This window comes from Macrosteles quadrilineatus, unplaced genomic scaffold (genome assembly GCF_028750875.1).
Source record: "Macrosteles quadrilineatus isolate MER2022 unplaced genomic scaffold, UCM_ALF_1.0 Scaffold_5__1_contigs__length_97177068, whole genome shotgun sequence".
In the NCBI taxonomy this organism is placed as follows: domain Eukaryota; kingdom Metazoa; phylum Arthropoda; class Insecta; order Hemiptera; family Cicadellidae; genus Macrosteles; species Macrosteles quadrilineatus.
The window spans coordinates 3,618,847-3,637,522 of NW_026542598.1; the positions used below are offsets into that span (position 1 = coordinate 3,618,847).

The 18,676-nt window shown below is 33.0% G+C and overlaps 1 protein-coding gene across 5 annotated transcripts in view; it reads left to right on the plus strand.

Annotated features, from left to right (window-relative positions):
- Window positions 1–18,676, plus strand: part of LOC128996031 (uncharacterized) — a 107,999-nt gene that overhangs the window by 39,251 nt on the left and 50,072 nt on the right. For 4 of the 5 annotated variants that reach the window (XM_054421153.1, XM_054421151.1, XM_054421156.1 and 1 more), the window contains exon 2: window positions 7,273–7,312. The exons of the other annotated variant lie outside the window; for it this stretch is intronic. The gene's annotated coding sequence lies outside the window, so the exon portion shown is untranslated. The remainder of the gene's footprint in view (window positions 1–7,272; window positions 7,313–18,676) is intronic. 5 annotated transcript variants of the gene reach the window in all.

Below are 18,676 nucleotides of genomic sequence, written 5' to 3' on the forward strand. Positions count from 1 at the left end.
TTTTTGTCCCTCTTGAAATCAATTTTGGACTGTGTTTTGTCTCATTGTACACATACTTTAACAGAAATTGAAAATCAAAGCCCTGCCCATTGTGCGCAATTACACAAACGGATTTGAATTTCTTTTTTGCCTCCATTACATAGTTCATGAACATTTCTACAGGATTCACATTGAACACTCTTTGACGGATCATACAGTTTTCACAGTGAATGTCATCATCATTCGATATACATTGCCAGCAATACTGTTGGCTAACACAAAGATTTACAACATGAAGTTTTTTCTCTGGATCATCTTGAATGTTTTCATCTTGACGAGTTTCAAAGTCAAAAAATATAAATAAAAAGCTCTTTGCATTAGGTCTACTTGAATCTACTCTCATATAACATTTGTGGTTAGGATCAGTATATTTTAAACATACTTTACAAAACTGTTCTCCACACACATGGATCTGTTTTCTACCCTTGGGTCTTACAATCCGGTTACATTCCCCACACTTCTTTACAGATGAACAAATGTTTTTTTGGTGAGCAATAAAACAGGTTTGGTTTTTAAAATGACGGTTACAGTCAGGACAAGTAATACCATCATGTTCCAGTTTGCAGGGCGGTGAGGTTACCATACAGGCTGAACACAATGATGAACATCTATGTTCATTTTGCTTTTCATACCCAATATGACAAGCCTCACAATAGTATTTACAGGCAAATGCTGATGTTAAACTAGTTATAACATTAAAATGGCCTTCATTAAAAAGAAGGTTGATTTTTAGTTTTGCATCAGCATTGTCACCACTAAAATAGGTCTCTCTACCTCTCGTATTGTAGTTATAAACAGTTATTTTGTATTTTTTTAGATGAGACTGTAACTTTTCTAACTCTCTAATGCCAGCTCCTTCTAAAGGTATTGAAACCCTAGCTTTTGCTAACAATTTTTCAGCTCGCAACGTCTGTCTTTTACCCTTATCCTGTTTGATTGCTTTGTAAAGAGGATCATTTTTAGCATGAGCCTTTCCAACTACCAAAGCTCGAGCTAAACACAGGTTATCTATGTTTTTAATTGTAACAATTCCAATTCTACTACGACACTCTTCTGAAAAATTGTTATAGAAACCTGATCTTTTATGACCCCCAGATCCTACAGGTAGACTAACTTTAGTACACTCCACTATAAATGTATCACTAGATGTAACAGACTCTTCATTACTTTGTATAATACCCCCAAATATAGTCCACAAAACATCATCATTCACCTCCTCTGATGGTCTAAAAGCAACGTATCCAGGTTCCTTATTCTTTAAATTCAAACTTTTCAAAGTAAATCCTAAATAATCATTCGTCCCTGTACATTCACGTTTCATTTCCTCTACCAACTGAGCAAAACCACTTTTGATCCAATCAAGTTCATTATAACCAGCCGGTGGTGTATTAAATTTAAAAATGGTTTTTCTTCCAGACATTCTAAATTTTCTAACATACGTATCATGGCTTCTAACGATATGAATAGGTTCCATAGTAAAAACTACAAATATGTACTCACCATCAAACAGCCACTCGTACACTCAAAGAGAAACTAGTGAACAGCTATTGACGCAACATTTGAAACTCGCGCGCTATATAGTGTACGTCACACCCAGTTCTACCACGGGATTGGTCAACCGGAAAGCGCGCCAACTCCCCACTATATAAACGATCGTACCACCACAGTTCACAGTACACGTCTTACTTCGAAGCTACAGCGTTCTACTGCTACAATCTCTTCAAGCACTTCCACGCAAATTTTACGTAAGTAATTTGAACACATTTTATTAATATTTCGATCTTTAACTTTAACTTTAATTTTGTCCTGTCCTTTATATTATTGATATATTATTATTAACTACGAGGTATTATAAGTACCTTTGAAATTATTTCACCTGTTTCTTTTATTCTTCTCTGAAATCGAACTCTATCTCTAGCCACCATCTCCCAAACTGATTTCCTTTCTTCATCAGGCAATAAGTAGACATTGGTAACAAGTGGATCAGCAAAACGTACACGTTTTTTATATATATTTTCTAACATATTGATTAGGTACCAAACAATTCTTAGTTTTATAACCTATACATTACAACTGCTACTGCCGATAATTATCATGCTTACACCAAGACTGTCAAGAAAGAATTAACTCTTGCTCAGACGGTACTAACTTTTTATCTCTAAAACAAATGGTTAAATACAGAAATACATTAGTTTGCAAATTGTTACAGAATATGGATAAGATGCTCAGTGAATTGGCTGAATTGGAAAAGTATGAGGGACCTCCAAAATACAGCTGTAAGGAGCTCACTGCTAAAGAAGGATACCCTATAACATCTATGAAGAGAACGGACAGCAAATTTGGACCATCAGTCGTTGCTGAGATAACCTTACCTGATGGTGGAGGACCAGCAATAACATTTCTCCCTCAGCGTTTTGTGACCCATCTCTCAGACGAGCAGATTGAAAATTTTAATAAAGGGGGGTTTCGATTGAAATGTACAGGGATGTCTGGTAGAAGCATAAATTTACTATTTTTTAAATAAAAAGAAACATTATTTGTATATGTATGCTGTAGTTTCATTCCTTAAAACCCAGATATCTCTCAAGTTTGATAAATTACATATATATATATATATATAATAACAACAACAACTAATTATATTAGCAAAACTAGTGCAGTTAGTAACATATAATGGTAAACAGTTTAGATTACAGTAAAATATAAAAGATGGTATAGAACATTTTGTTATACATATTATTGCAAATTTGTAATCAACATTGATTGTTTAACCTACGCTTATGAAATAATTAAGTTGGTATCACTATGATAATAACATATAAGTCAAGGCAAATAATATACCAGAAATATTATTAGTTTGCCTGAGGGTAGGACTATGAAACATCCAAGTTGGTACAACTATAACAATAACATATTGTATAATCTGAGATAGTCACAAAATACATCAAACAGTGCCAACACACTCTGGTGGACAAAAGCAGAACCACAATCAATTTAATACAACCATAAACAAAAACAATAGGTTTAGAGACCAGTCGACCTAGGTATCAACACACTCTGGTGGAGAAGGACGGAACCACCTTTTTTTCCCAAAACAGACGATATCAGCACACTCTGGTGGAGAAAAGCAGAACCACGATCATCTCGTGCCAAAGAAAAAAAAAAACATCCACGATACCGACCCCCGATGCCGGCCCTCGAAGCCGGCCCTCGTATACGACCTCGACACAAAGTCTAACATCGAGCGCCGTGGCTCAGTGGTTAGCGTTTCGGCTTCTCATGCCGCCGGACCAGGTTCCATCCCAGCTCCCGCCAAACACTTTTTGCCCTACTCCTTCCGCCATCTTTGTGACGTCATCGAGCTCTCGACCAATCAGAACGCGGGGCTCAATGCGGGGGATTTCTACTACCACCACTTTGTTATAAGTGGTTCTATGGTAAAACTATAAAACATGCTTTAAATTATTCATTTAAAATATAAATAGTAAATGCATAGCATTGTTGGTAAAATCTCTTCTTGGTCTTGTTACGTATTAATAGATCTAGCTCAATTATCTCACTTTTAGTAAAACGTGTTGCTAGCTACCCAACAGTGGCCAATAAACAATTCAAAAGCATTGATAAAGTTATCCTTTAACAATCGTAATTTATTAAAACAACTAAACTTAAACGTAATATAAAAATTGTACTTACATCCGTTATAAAAAGGACTTATAACAGTTCTTCCCTAAAACCAGTCTCGAAGATATTTCTTACTATAATAAGCAAAGTGATTCTGAAAACAGCAAAAGCTAACAAACGAATATAATACTAAAAAGCGTCGTGGAGATAATATCGCCGTATTTGAATGGCTTGTTAGACTTGCAAATGCAGCGTTTTTATCAGATGTGGTTCTTTGGGGACGATGTGAAAGAGGATGGGAAAAGATGATGCTGGTTATAAATTTTGAATAACTTCTTGATCATAAAATAAAACAAATATAACATTTAATAACATTTCCAAATATCGCTTGCATAGTCAAATAACGGAAATGTAAAGACTTCTTTTTGGTTTGAGTTTAATTTTTAAAATCTTTCAAAATTAAAAAAAAAATTAAAAAAAATGTTTAAATAAAACTAAATAAAGATACTTAGTTATAGGTAAAGGTACAAATGTAATTTTATGGTAGGACAAACTCATATACAGGGTGGCTGAAAAGTAACTTGCACCCTCCCTTCACTTTTAAACCTTTTGAGATATCTGAAATCGGTTTGCGGCAACCTTCTTAGAAATGAGGGGCTACAATAATTATGGTTAGTTTGGAAAATGTCGCCCTTATGGGTAGCGGGGATAGGGGGTAGCTCAAAATTTTCAAATTGCAAGTATAGTCAAGTTTGGTATCATTTTACAGGTCTTGACAAAACTAAACAATTGACTAAAGAAAGCTAAAATCGGACTACTTATAACAAAATGACACCCTAAAACGTCTCAAATCCAAATAACCATGTGGGTGGCTCGAAATTAACTTGCACTCTTTTTAACTATTTGATTACTAACTATTCGATTTAACTATTTCAATGTATTTTTCTGCACACGGTTTGGCACCTCGTGTCCCATGTTTCCTGACGGAATATAGATAAACTGATAACTGTAAAAAAATATCCACAACCTTTCTTAACAACCAGACACATGAACTTTAATCCTTACTTTTATTATAAATACTCAACAAAGATAGCTAACCGCATCAAATTCATTACAAAATAGCTCTCTATAGAAGACAATTCTTTTATAAAACTTGATATCAAGGAAATCTCATCCATCGCCATTGTTACTTGAGAGTGTATTGCGATATCAGTATCGTCTAAAAATATACTTAAAGTTGGTACAAAAACATCATCTGTTGTCAAGCTATTGGCTAGGATTACCTGGTCACTGTCCTTGTACAACATGGCGTGTTACATGTATGTTGAACATATTACTATTCTAACAGTTTTGTTATTGACATGGAACTATGTTCTAGTGGATGTAAAATTATTATTAAACCATATTCTAGTTGAGGATTTTATGATGATTCAGAAAAATGAAAGAACTAATAAAGGACCATAATACTTAAAGTTTTTGAATACTGCAATCTTCAAGAAAAATCTAAATGTATTAGATTTTTTGAAATAATGTGACAGAACATTGGTGTAAAATTGTCTATACGTATTTGAATCTTTAAAAAAAATATTTACATAAGTAATATACAGAATGGGTGGCGTATCTGTTTTTATAAAATCACTTACACGTACAATTATAAAAGGAAAGCTACTATAAAATTGAAAAAAATATCAATCTTGTAATACCAATTAATTCAAAAATAAATGTCAACAACGAGAAAACAAGATTAAATACACATAAAAAGAAACGATGTTTTTTGGACATTTTGTTAGGTTCAATCAAAAAAGGTAAACAGTATGCGGATTCGATATATCATTACAGACTAACGGATTTGTGTGGGAAATCAATCAAACGTTCGTTATCTGTGTGAATCAATACCTCGCCAAGTCAGTCCGTAGTGTCGTTTACATCACTCTATTTGTGTAAAAAGTGATTATTTTATGTCATTCTTGAAACAATAAAAAATAAAATAAAATTATCAAAACAAATTATCATTAAAACAATTGAACAATAAAATTATCAAATTCATTATCAATAAATCAAAGTTGTGAATTGAAGTTTGGTGAGATGAAATCCAGATTTTCAACCAAGTCATCATACTATAAAAAGTATTATTATTCAGTTTTACAATCGAAAAAAGTGAATATTTGCATCTCTGCTTTTACTTTTTAATTTATTCAGGATTTAAATCAAATTTATAACTAAATAAAATTAGCTTTAACTGTATGATAATAAGTTTATACTTGCATAGTAGAAACAAGAACCAACTAGTGGATTGTATAACCATAGAGATTAAACCATAGAGATAAGTCCATTAAAATCTCGAATGTAAAACATTTATTGTAATATTTAAACAAACTGAGGATCAAATTTTCTATGTGTCAGGAAAGATAACCCAGTACAACAAATATTTTGTGTAAAACATACTGTCTCTTTGCTTGCTTTTGTTAATGTTATTTTCAATAAATAATTTGAATCATTCCAGAGGTTTAAATCTGCTTGAAGAAACCGAAGAACAAAACCAAACATAAACTGTTTCAATATTATTTTAGCTACGCGTATATCATTATAAGACACTAACAATGTCTCAAAAGCATAGAAAATAACAACAAGCCTTCCTTTTGAGCCTTATATAGACTGTGTAATGAATAACATGGCCCAAACTAAAACAAAACTCACAACAAGGCGATTTAAAATGCAAAATGTAACATGTTATAGCCCCGTGCAGTTTTCATAAACATATAAACATTGAACTCATGCTGGCATTTTAATTTATTTGAGCTCATATGAATTTTAATGAGATCATATTTCAACCACGTCACGACAAACAAACAAAATTTATTCATTCTCAGGGAAATTGAACTACAGTACAATATTCCTTAACTCAAACATTTTAAGAGTATTTCTCTCTTTTCACTTCAGGATAATTATAAATTATTTTCGAGTTTGATTAAAAATAATACAGTTTGGCTTTTTTAAATTTATTTCAAAAAATACAGCAAAAAAATAGTCACCATAAATTTTAGTACTGAAATAAAATTTTAAAATAATGAAAAATTTGGAAAAATACAAATTACTACCAAGAGTAATGTATTGCATCACACAAGTGAGCTGTGTAAGGTTTTATATTTCCTAGTAATTGCATAGTAAAATTATCCAAGAGGCTAAATTATCTTATAATTGAGACTAGTGGAAGCTGTTACATCTGCATTCACTAACCTTGAGGTTCATAAACAGAAAAACCAAACATTTCTCTGCTTTACTAATTGACACAAAAAATCTAGATTTTCAGATCCTTTTTTTTTGAGTTTTCTATTTTTAAAGGGGTATTGTGAACGCCATCCTGCTCTTAGAACAGACTACATAAGAGGTTCGAGTAGTAAAAGATTGTGATTGTTTGGTTATCAGTTTTTCTACGTATGTTTTGCTAAACAGGACAGTATTAAAACAATGAGTTTGGAAAACAATAATCAGTAGGATAGACAGTAAACCAAATATACTTTCTTAAAGAATATATTTTGGTAAGGTTATTCATAGTTTACATAATCAAAATATATTAAACTATTTGCTTAACCTATAAAACATGTTTTTCAGGGGTCTTCAATGTAAAAGTATTAACTGGCATGCATCATTGGTAAGTAACTATATATTTATCTATATTTCAGAAGTAAATGGAATTGTAATGTTTCAAAGTAGATTTTAACAATATTCGTGTCCACCCATGCAATATTAAACTTAAGATTTTTTATTATAATTTCTTTAAAGTTTCCTTCAATAAGATGAAAAAGTGTATTACTTTTCAGGTAGACAGTTTCTACTTAATTTAAAATAACTTTGGCCGATTGATGCTGTCATTTCTGACATGGTGTAACGAGTTGTTAAATCTAAGTTTAACTTTACTGACACTGTGCAGATGAAGAGCTTATCAATTCCCAATCTGAATCAAAGCTTTCTAAATGTATAAACTTTAAAATACGATACAAACTTAATTATATTACTAATTTATAATCTACGTAAGGAAAACTATTTACTAAAACTCTGAGGTCTGTTGTCTCTGAATTTATATTACAAAAAGTTATTTATTGAGCGGAGCGAGCGAAGCGAGCGAAGCTCTTATACGTCGACTTTTATGCATTTCGTAATACGCAAACTCCTCCTAGACGGCTGAATCAATCGTTTTCAAATTTTGCATGGTGATAAAGACCATATCGGTGAGTGCCAACATCTATATGGCGTTAAAAAAGTCTCTCAGGAATCCGTAGAAAAATGAAACTGAAAATCACATTTTCTTAACATTAGTCTTATGGGTTGCTAGGTAACCATGTTGGCTGAATTAAATAACAAGTAAAAAGTAAACAAAAGATTTGAAGTTTTAGCATGTGTTCATAATAAGCCAACTACCCACAGTATACTAGGAAATTACAAATACAGTACAAAAGGAAAAACATCACTTGTTAATATTGAGCAAAGATTATACTTAAGATTACTCGATACATTGTAGTCAAGGGTAGCAGTGCGAAGTCTAGGATCTGTTTATGACGAATACATTAAGGTATCTGCAATCCTAAAATGCTATGGGAAGGGAAGGAAACAGGTCCGTGACGTAGGAAGGTAGTGAAGGAAGTAGTAAAGGCAATCATAAAATGCTATGGGAATAGAGGGAAACAGGTCCGTGACGTAGGAAGTGATATGAAGGAAGTAGTGAATGCGAGCAGTCCGGAGTGTGGGTACTGTTTATGACGATAAGATTAGGGTATCTGCAATCCTAAAATGCTATGGGAAGGGAGGAAAACAGGTCCGCGACGTAGGAAGTGGTGAAGGAAGTAGTCAAGGCGAGTAGTCCGGAGACCGGGAACTGTTTATGACGATTAGATTAAGGTATATGCAATCTTTAAGTGCAATGGGAAGGGAGGGAAACAGGTCCGCGACGTAGGAAGTGGTGAAGGAAGTAGTCAAGGCGAGCTGTCCGGAGTGTTGGAACTATTATGACGATTAGATAAGGGTATGGGCAATCAAAAATGCTATGGGAAAGGGAGGGAAACAGGCCCGTGACGTAGGAAGTGGTGAAGGAAGTAGTCAAAGCGAGCTGTCCGGAGTGTGGGAACTGTTATGACGATAAGATAAGGGTATGGGCAATCCTAAAATGCTATGGGAGGGGAGGGAAAGAGGTCCGCGATGTAAGAAGTGGTGAAGGAAGTAGTCAAGGCGAGCTGTCAGGAGAGAGGGAACTGTTTATGGCGATTAGATAAGGGTATGGGCAATCCTAAAATGCTATGGGAAGGGAGGGAAACAGGTCCGTGACGTAAGAAGTGGTGAAGGAAGTAGTCTAGGCGAGTTGTCCGGAGTGTTGGAAATGTTTATGACAATTAGATTAAGGTATCAGCAAACCTAAAATGCTACGGGAAGGGAGGAAAACAGGTCCGCGACGTAGGAAGTGATGAAGGAAGTAGTCAAGGTGAGCTGTCCGGAGTGTGGGAACTGTTTATGACGATTAGATAAAGGTATTTGCAATCCTAAAATGCTATGGGAAGGGAGGGAAACAGGTCCGCGACATAGGAAGTGGTGAAGGAAGTAGTCAAGGCGAGTAGTCCGGAGTGTGGGAACTGTTTATGATGATTAGATTAAGGTACTGTATCTGCAATCTTTAAATGCAATGGAATGGAGGGAAACAGGTCCATGACGTAGGAAATTGTGTAGGATGTAGATGTGTGGATTTATGTATCTCCAATACTACGGTGCTTTCAGAGTGAACTAATGATTTTCCCCGAGCAAAGCTCGGTCCCCAGGCACTATAATCAAATGACGACACTAGCTTGAGGTTCGTGACGTATGAAGAGGTTAAGGAAGTAGTAATGGTGAACAGTCTGGAGTGTGGAAACTGCTTATGACGATTAGATTAGGGTATCTGCAATCCTAAAATGCTATGGGAAGGGAGGAAAACAGGTCCGCGACGTAGGAAGTGGTGAAATAAGTAGTCAAGGCGAGTAGTCCGGAGTGCGGGAACTGTTTATGACGATTAGATTAAGGTATCTGCAATCTTTAAGTGCAATGGGAAGGGAGGGAAACAGGTCCGCGACGTAGGAAGTGGTGAAGGAAGTAGTCAAGGCGAGCTGTCCGGAGTGTTGGAACTATTATGACGATTAGATAAGGGTATGGGCAATCAAAAATGCTATGGGAAAGGGAGGGAAACAGGCCCGTGACGTAGGAAGTGGTGAAGGAAGTAGTCAAAGCGAGCTGTCCGGAGTGTGGGAACTGTTTATGACGATAAGATAAGGGTATCTGCAATCCTAAAATGCTATGGGAAGGGAGGGAAAGAGGTCCGCGACGTAAGAAGTGGTGAAGGAAGTAGTAAAGGCGAGCTGTTTGGAGTGTGGGATCTGTTTATGACGATTAGATTCAGGTATCTGCAATCTTAAAATGCTATGGGAAGAGAGGGAAACAGATCCGCGACGTAGGAACAGGTGAAGGAAGTAGTAAGGCTAACAGCGCAGAGTGTGGGAACTGTCTTTGGCAATTACATTAATGTATCTGCAATGCTAAAATGCTACGGGAAGAGACTGTAGACTGTAATATGTTAAAAATGATTACGAAGCACAAATCAATACATATTTTCGATACATGCAATCGTTTACAATCGAAATTTACAACTGAGTTGACAACAGCTGATTTTTACTCCATAGAGGCTAAAAACGATTTTTACTCCCTAAATATTAAAAATGCTACTTTAGACCCGCAGCGCATGCATGAAAAAATACTGTTTTTACTGCAGTAAGACAAAAACAATATAATATGAACCCTTGATGACTCCGCTCAATTTTGTGGATGCCTCTGCGAACGCCACCTAGTTTATTTTATGTGGAAATGCTGTAATAGTTAAGTAAGGGTAGGTTTGGTTTATAAAATAGCCAATGTTATTTTTTTTTTTACCAAACAAAATGACGGATTGAAGATTGACGTGACAAATCAGATAACCCTTCTACAATTTAAATCTGCTTTACGACTGGGTTAAGTTCACAATTTTTTTTAAAATATTGAATTTGATTTCTTATGTTAATATTAGGAGTTTTCAAGTATCATATTTGCATGACAAATTTAAAAAAGAGTGTCATTATTTATTAGTGAAAATCTATGGCCTACTGAAACTGATCTCTTATTACAATCATGTTATTTTGTTATGTTATGTATTTGTTTGTCTTAAAATAGTAATGTGTGCATAATATAGTTATATTAATGATAAATTTCCATTTACTTTCACAAATCAGTTACATTAATTGATGTTGACTGATTTATTTTTTCATCAAACTGTTATAACCAATACAGTGAAAATAACTGTTGGCACAAATTAATGATACATATGCGAGGGACAATCAATTCATGATTCTACTCTTAGTTTTTGTATTTTCCATCCGAGACAAAAGTTGTATTTTTACAACTAAAGACACGTTAAATGAAAAATCTACTATTGAAGCATTCAAGTAAAGTACGTGCCTTTAGAATGAACAGGTTGAAGTAAATTGGATAACAATTTCACATCTATCAAAGCTAAGGCGGTTTGGCAAAACATACAATCCACAGTATCAGAAAACCCCTCTTACATCCTTATACCTTATATTTTATCAGTAAATTATTAGTTTTTTAGTTTAATCAACAAATATACAATAAATAAAATAACAATTTGTTATACATTGTATAGTAAATGGATCATTGCCGATAAATGGACGTGTGCAGAACATAATTCGTATGCTCACTACCAGTGTTAGACAATGTCTCATAAAAAGCTATTCTGCAGTGCAATTTAAACACTCCAAATGTTTGAAAAGCTATACAACAATTGCTCAAAATTATTCTTGAAAAAAATTCAAAATGATTAATAATATAGACCGCATTTCCAAGGTTTTTTTAAGTTTGTGTGGTTAAAAACAAACAATAATATTGACGGCATACTGCTACCATGAAAAGTATTATCTTTTTATTTAACAGAAGAAGAAATGCTTACTGAGTTTTGAAATAAATAATACCCAGAAAATAAATTGATTTAGGTTGATTTAATACGGGAAAAGTCGCATGGAGATTTGATTATAATTCAGGAATAAACTAGTTCTGTCTTTTTAATTCAGCTCAAATGAATATTAATGAGCTCATACTTCAACCGCGTCATATGAAATATTTTAGATTTATCTTCCCTAAGGGAAATAAAACTACTGTACTATGTTTCCATTAATTTACTCTTTTATTTAGAGTCGGATTATTTCCTTTAAATAACCTGTAGGAATAAGTTTCTTGTAAAACATGCCATCCAGCCACTTTTAATTTTAATTTTTTTTTACTAGACTGAATTTGAACGAATGGTGTTTTTTCCTCTGCGGACATCAAAATGAAAAAGTAAATCGGTCCCGGGCCTAGGTCTTACCATGAGACCTACGGTAATAGCTACTTCCCTATAGGGAAATTTGCTAATATTTTATATACCATGGATTATCAAACAAAGTCTTGGCTATCAAATTCGCTTAGCTATATAAGCAATTACCTTTGACAGGACACATTACGTTAAAATTTATTAATAATTAAATAATAATATGCATAAAGAATAAAAATAATATCTGAGTCTAGGTCATGTAAAAAATGAATGGATGGTCACAGAGTGACCGTTTTGACCGCAGGCAAACTCAGCCTAGTTCTGATTAAGTGCGACAAGTAAGTGTACCCAGGCTAGTGCATAAAGATTAGACGAGGTTTTTAGCGGGAAGTCTATGGGTCTTAAACTCGTTGAGTCCTACCAACGATATAAACAACTCATTGTCAACAACATCAACAATTGTCTTTTTCTTTTGTTTGAGTAGGGATTTATAGCACAAGATGTAAATAGTACATTATACCTGATCAATATCAACCCGACCTACCATCATAACCCATAGTGTTGACTGACCTCTGAGAAAATAAGCCCGGACGCATTTATTTCATTATGCATGTTTTACAATGTACAGTTTTAGTTTAACCCTATCAACAAAATAAAAACAACAACAAATTTCAGTTAAGTTAAACCATAGATAAAACCATTGACTATATAACCACAGTCAATGATAAAACACAGTCCAAGGGACTATGTTTTATCTATGGTTAAAAATGCTGTAACGAGTTAAGGAATCACTTACTCAGACACCTTGTTTATAATCTATTACATTAGGTACTTAACACGTGAAACGAAATGCCACTGCCTTTCTGTACTCTGTTGGTGCAGTTGTAAGCGGAACAAGACACAAACATTTAAACACATACTTAGCGTACAATTAAAGATATTGATAAATTTCAATCACAGTTTTAAAAAACCGCACACTGTTATTACATCAAACAAATGTTGAAACAGTTGACAGTTAGCATGCACTTGAGGTACGCCGCCTCTATCTTGCCAGTAGAGAGTGGGGGAAGCTAGACCCAAAACAGCGCCCGCTACGCCTCTGAGAGCGCAATCCAGTAGTTCTTTACATCGTTGAGTCATACAGGTTGGCCACATGCCTGTCTAAACGCATTTTCCCGCCTCTCACTAAAAAAGGTAAAAAAAACCACCATCAGTGAATGATCTAAACAACCAACAACACCTCTTACACACACGACATAATAAATATGACTAGATTAACTGATGCCTACAATAATTTCGTAGGTAGTCAGGTGGCTATGATGTTTGCCTTAACATTCTGGTTGCTGGCCTATTTCCAAGAAATATCGGTTCTAGACCCAGATGATATAAACCATCGGGATATCAATTAATGAGGCACAACATTTAATATTTCTCCAAGTATTGTGTTGAAAATAGTTTCCATGAATAATAGAATAGTATAATAGTATAGAAATAATACAATAGTTAAATGCTTTTTTCTTGTTCAAGGCTTATATAGTAATTATTCTTTCAAACACAGAGCTTAGATAGGTAGATCGTTGTTCATTAGAAGTGTTTTGTACTTAACTCTTTCCTCGCTCTTAATTTATTTCACAGTCATTCTCAAGGAGTTTGTTTAAATTTTGTTGATAATGTATTTACGCTTTAACTTAATAAAAATGAAAGCTAACAAGGACACAAGGGGCAATCCAATGAAATTATTTTTTTGAGAGTGTGTTTTCATAGAGACAAACAATCTGCAGGAACCAATTTGTGATATAATCTAGACAACAATACAGGAACACCACAATAACTGTATTCCTCTATACAATAACCATAATCACTGCAGACTTGTATACAATAATTACAATCAATGCAGATAATAACACGATAACCACATAAAGGTTAGGGTATAACTGCAATAAGCTCTCCACACAAAAGAACTAATTATATGAGAACATTTCATTTCCCCGTAAGCCCTGTAAAATCTTAACTTGATTTAAAGCTAACATTTGTGTTGAAAAAAGCGTATGTTAACTTTTTACAAATACTTTAAGGTCATAACTAAATTAGGAGCTGAGAAAGTCAGGTTTCATGATATAAATATAGTATTTGTACAATTTTTACATGTTGATGTACAAAACTAAGGTTTTCGTATTCCCACATGATTACATTTTTATATCTCATTTAAATCCAACCGGTTGAAATACAACTATTATGCAATAGTCTTTTAAGTTGTAATAGCGAAAAATGGTGAATTGATACTAAAGAAAGGACCTAAATATATCCGAAAGTATTTAGAAAATGCTGTTTAGGACCTTAAAAAATATGATCATGCTTCAGTATTTTACAAAATATTTTTTACAAGCTATAGTAATAATTTTATATATAATATGTGTAAAAACTCTACTATTATAATATTTAGTAGGTACAATAAATTTACATATTATGTATAAAAGAATAGCAAACACTGGTTGGGTGAAAATATTACTTTAACTTACAAGCCGTTTAAGGACAAGTAATAACTTTGTCGCAAATATACAACAAAACTGATAGTATGTCCACCAACGACTTTTAGACGGCCAGTTTCGTGCGTTTTGTCTCGAACAAACATTGTCTAGATCACGTGATTATCTTTTGTAAATATCTACCAGCACATACATGTTAGGTATGTAAACATTGTCGTGTCTGACAAGGCTCTTTTACACGGCCAACCCGATGCATGGCGTAGTAAAACACGCACAGTCTGATTAACGTATTTATTTTAAGTAAATACTTACCAAACATACTCTCTATTAAAATCATTCCAAATAGAATTTAGACTGTACAGATAGATGTACTGTTTTACATTTTACCTTCTTCTTCACCGCCACTCTCCTTAAGGCAGGGGAACGTCTTCTTCTTTGGGCAAAGCCCCAGGAAGTTTATTGATGGTCAAAAATTGACATGAGTTCTTGATTTGGATAATAAGACAGCCTAGGCTATTTCACTGATTTTTCGTGTATGTGTTTTTGTTAATAGTGTAGAAATCTTGTTTAGTGTAGCATGGATTTTGTGTGAGATGATTTGTTAGGGTTTGTTTAAATTTGGTTTTGTTAGACTTTAGGAATTTGATATTTTGGGGAAGGTGGTTGTAAAATGTTGTGCCAATATACAGGGGTTGGTCCTGTGCTTTCTTAAATCTTTTGTAATGGAGATCCATATCTTCTTTCTTCCTTGTATTGTGTTGATGAATATCCGCTCCTGTCTTGTTATTTTTTTTTTGTATGGAGTATAGAATGGTGTCACAGATGTATATGGATATGACTGTTAATATTTTGTCTTCTTTGAAGTACTGTCGGCATGGTGTGTTGAATGGAAGATCATTTATTATTCTTATAGTTTTCTTCTGTAGTGTTAGCTTTCTTATGTAGTATTAAGATTGGTTCTATGTATGTTTGAGGTGCACTTCCCCAGGCTATTAAGCCGAATTTGATGTGAGATGCCTTGAGTGAGTGGTGGGTATTAGTGCTGGATTTTTCCCTGCTATGGTTTTTATTCGTTTTATTGCATAAATAAAATTGCATAGGATGGGTTTTTATACAAAATTCTGAGTGCTTATTGAAAGTTAGTGGGATGGGACTTTGATATCAGATACAGTCGCGTTGTATAAATATCTTTATATGTTGATAGGATATGTAACAAAACCTTCACATAATTAAATCCATGGTAATAATATGGCTTGAAACTTTAATAATATAGCCTAAGCTTATTCTCAATAGGTTCTAAAATAACATTTAAACAAAAAATAGTCCAAACAGAAGGTTATCTGACAGATTACGCTTAAAAGTTTTCTAAGAATAGTACTGAAATGCAAAGAATATTATTATGCGAATTCTAAAACAATTGATCTCTGTATAACTGCTATGCCAAATGTATTTTTACGAGAGAGGATTAATTTAATTGTTATTCTGAATCATAAAGCAATTGCTTGATAATTAGGCAAAATGAACAATTGTGCTTAGTATCAAGCGACGCAGCTTAAACATAAATTTGTAAGGTGTATTACGATAGTTATTTGCATAATACATATTTACTATGTCAAATATGTTTTAAATTACCTTATTAAATTTCACCTAAAATAGCTCTTGAAAAGAAACGCAAAAATGTACTATTTTCAAACAAAATTAGTAGATTGTAAATTAAAATAATCTCTTCATCCACCTTAGCTATACTGAATACCTTTATAATTTTTAATACTGTATTTAGTAATTTAATTTTTTTTATCGAAACAGCTCTTATACGATAAATAATTATTATTTTATAAAAAGAAATTTTCGGCAAAACAAAAAAAAACTAATTTTTTATCGAAACAGCTCTTATACGATAAATAATTATTATTTTATAAAAAGAAATTTTTGGCAAAAAAAAAAACTATTTACTTTAACAAAGTATGAAGTTTTAAATTTACAAAGAGAGAATATTATCTCAACAAAGCACCCTCAGTGATGAAGTTAATGCTAGATTAATGCAGCACCGCTTTGTTTGCCAGACATTTTATATCTTTTGTTTTGTCCGAGTTATATGTTTTTTATAAATATTTGATTTTAGTATTTCTATGGTCCCTTTTTTATACAATTAAATCTTTTAGAGAGTCTAAGCAAAAAAAAAAAATTAAATGGGCAATTAGTAGGTTATATGTTACCTTCCATAATATTAAAAACATTCAGAAGTAACATTATTGATCAGTAAAAATAAAATTTATTTTGTTATGTTAATATAATCCATTACCATTCAGTTTGAATCGAAGAGTTGGTTGTCTGTTTTAAGTGAATTTATCGTGTTTATTGCTAAGGCATTCCACGAAAATAATTAGTATACTATTGGTTCTAATAATAAATAAAGTATATTATAAGGTTCAAATATAGGCTCCTAATAGCATTTTATAAAGTGTGGATATAGAATATGGTCGGTTACTAAAATGGGTTAAAATTCATTGTTGTAGCCCAGGAACTGTAATGTATAAAATATTTCGTTTTACATTACCTTTTTATCAGTTTCAAACCTTTGGAATTTATAAAAGGTACTGTAAAACCAAATATTTTATAAAATGGGTTATAAGGAATGCAATGTAAATACTTATTCAATTTCAAGCAACGTATATTTTTAGTCAATCAATTTTCGTTCTTAGTAATAATTTTTTTACAAATGTGGACCAACCAAATTTTATTTGTAAATTTGTATTTATGAAAAACAAACTACCTAACTCATATATTTCGTCAGGTAAGGAAATACAATTTCGTTTTATGATAGCACATTGAGTGAGTATATATTAAAATTGCAAGATTGCAAGAAAAAAATTATTGAACAGCAAAATAACCACTGACAGTATACCTCCCCTGAGTCTGAGATATTGAATTTGTCTCCTTTCATATTTAGGAAGTCTATGTTCTGAAAGATACATTCTAGATTTTCAGATTATTTTAATTACAAGTACGTAGAGTTCCTATTTAGAAACAAAAGAAGCTGTTATATTTGTATTCCTGCTTCCTCTACTCTATTACCGATCAGCGGATATGCATTGGGTTGTTTATTGTTCAACCAAAACATTCTGTTTATAAGATTTCGACACAGTAAGTAAGATTTAAAAAATACAATTTCTGGTTTTATACAGGTTTTTTTAGTTTAAATTAATTCACATTTTTAAATTGTTATTTGAATGGAAAATAAAAGTTATATTATTCAACGAAATGCAATTTACGTGCTTACTATGAATCATGCAATATGTACACGTATTTTAATCCATTATACGTAAGTAACTCTTAATTTTATGGAACATAAAATTTTCAAATCGTATACTAGGCAAACAGTATGAAAAAACAGCTATATTATTTGTTAATATTTTGAACTATCAAGTTACTTGGCCTGATTTGTAAGAGACATTAGTTGTTTTGTTGAGATCAGGTCATATAAACATACTTCAAAACGTAAACATCTTCTATATACTATTATAAAGAAGAGATGGTGTCTGTGTGTGTGTGTGTGTGTGTGTGTGTGTGTTTGTATGAGATAATCTCAAAAACTACTGAACCGACTGGGCTCAAATTGCACACAAATGAAGCTACGACTCCGAGGATACAAATAGAATTATTCCCGCTTCGATATTGTCCTAGGGCTCTGCCCCGTGGGCCTTCAAAAATTTGAAGTGAGAGATTTCAAAGTAAATATTGATTGATGGTATCCATGGTAACAAAGAACAAGCCTACAGACAATGTTTAAAAATATAAACAAGCAGAACTAACTGTCAAATGAATTTTGATTTCACAAACAGCTGGTTCAAACATATTAAATACTGCACGAATATTAGAACAGAGAGGGTACGGATTATAAATTTAAAATATGATGTCACTCGCCCGAATATTATTTAGCCTAACACTACTTAAATGGAGCTGTCAAACCATGTTAATGTAATTTCATTAGTATATGATTCTTTCAGTTACTTTATTTGTTTATGTTTGAGTATGTTCTAATATTTGCGAAATGCTGTAATAATATTTTACAGTAAATAATTCGTTATAAAAGAAATCATTAATGGATAAATGAAATAATTAAGATTCGATATATAATCATTGCCGTATCAACCTA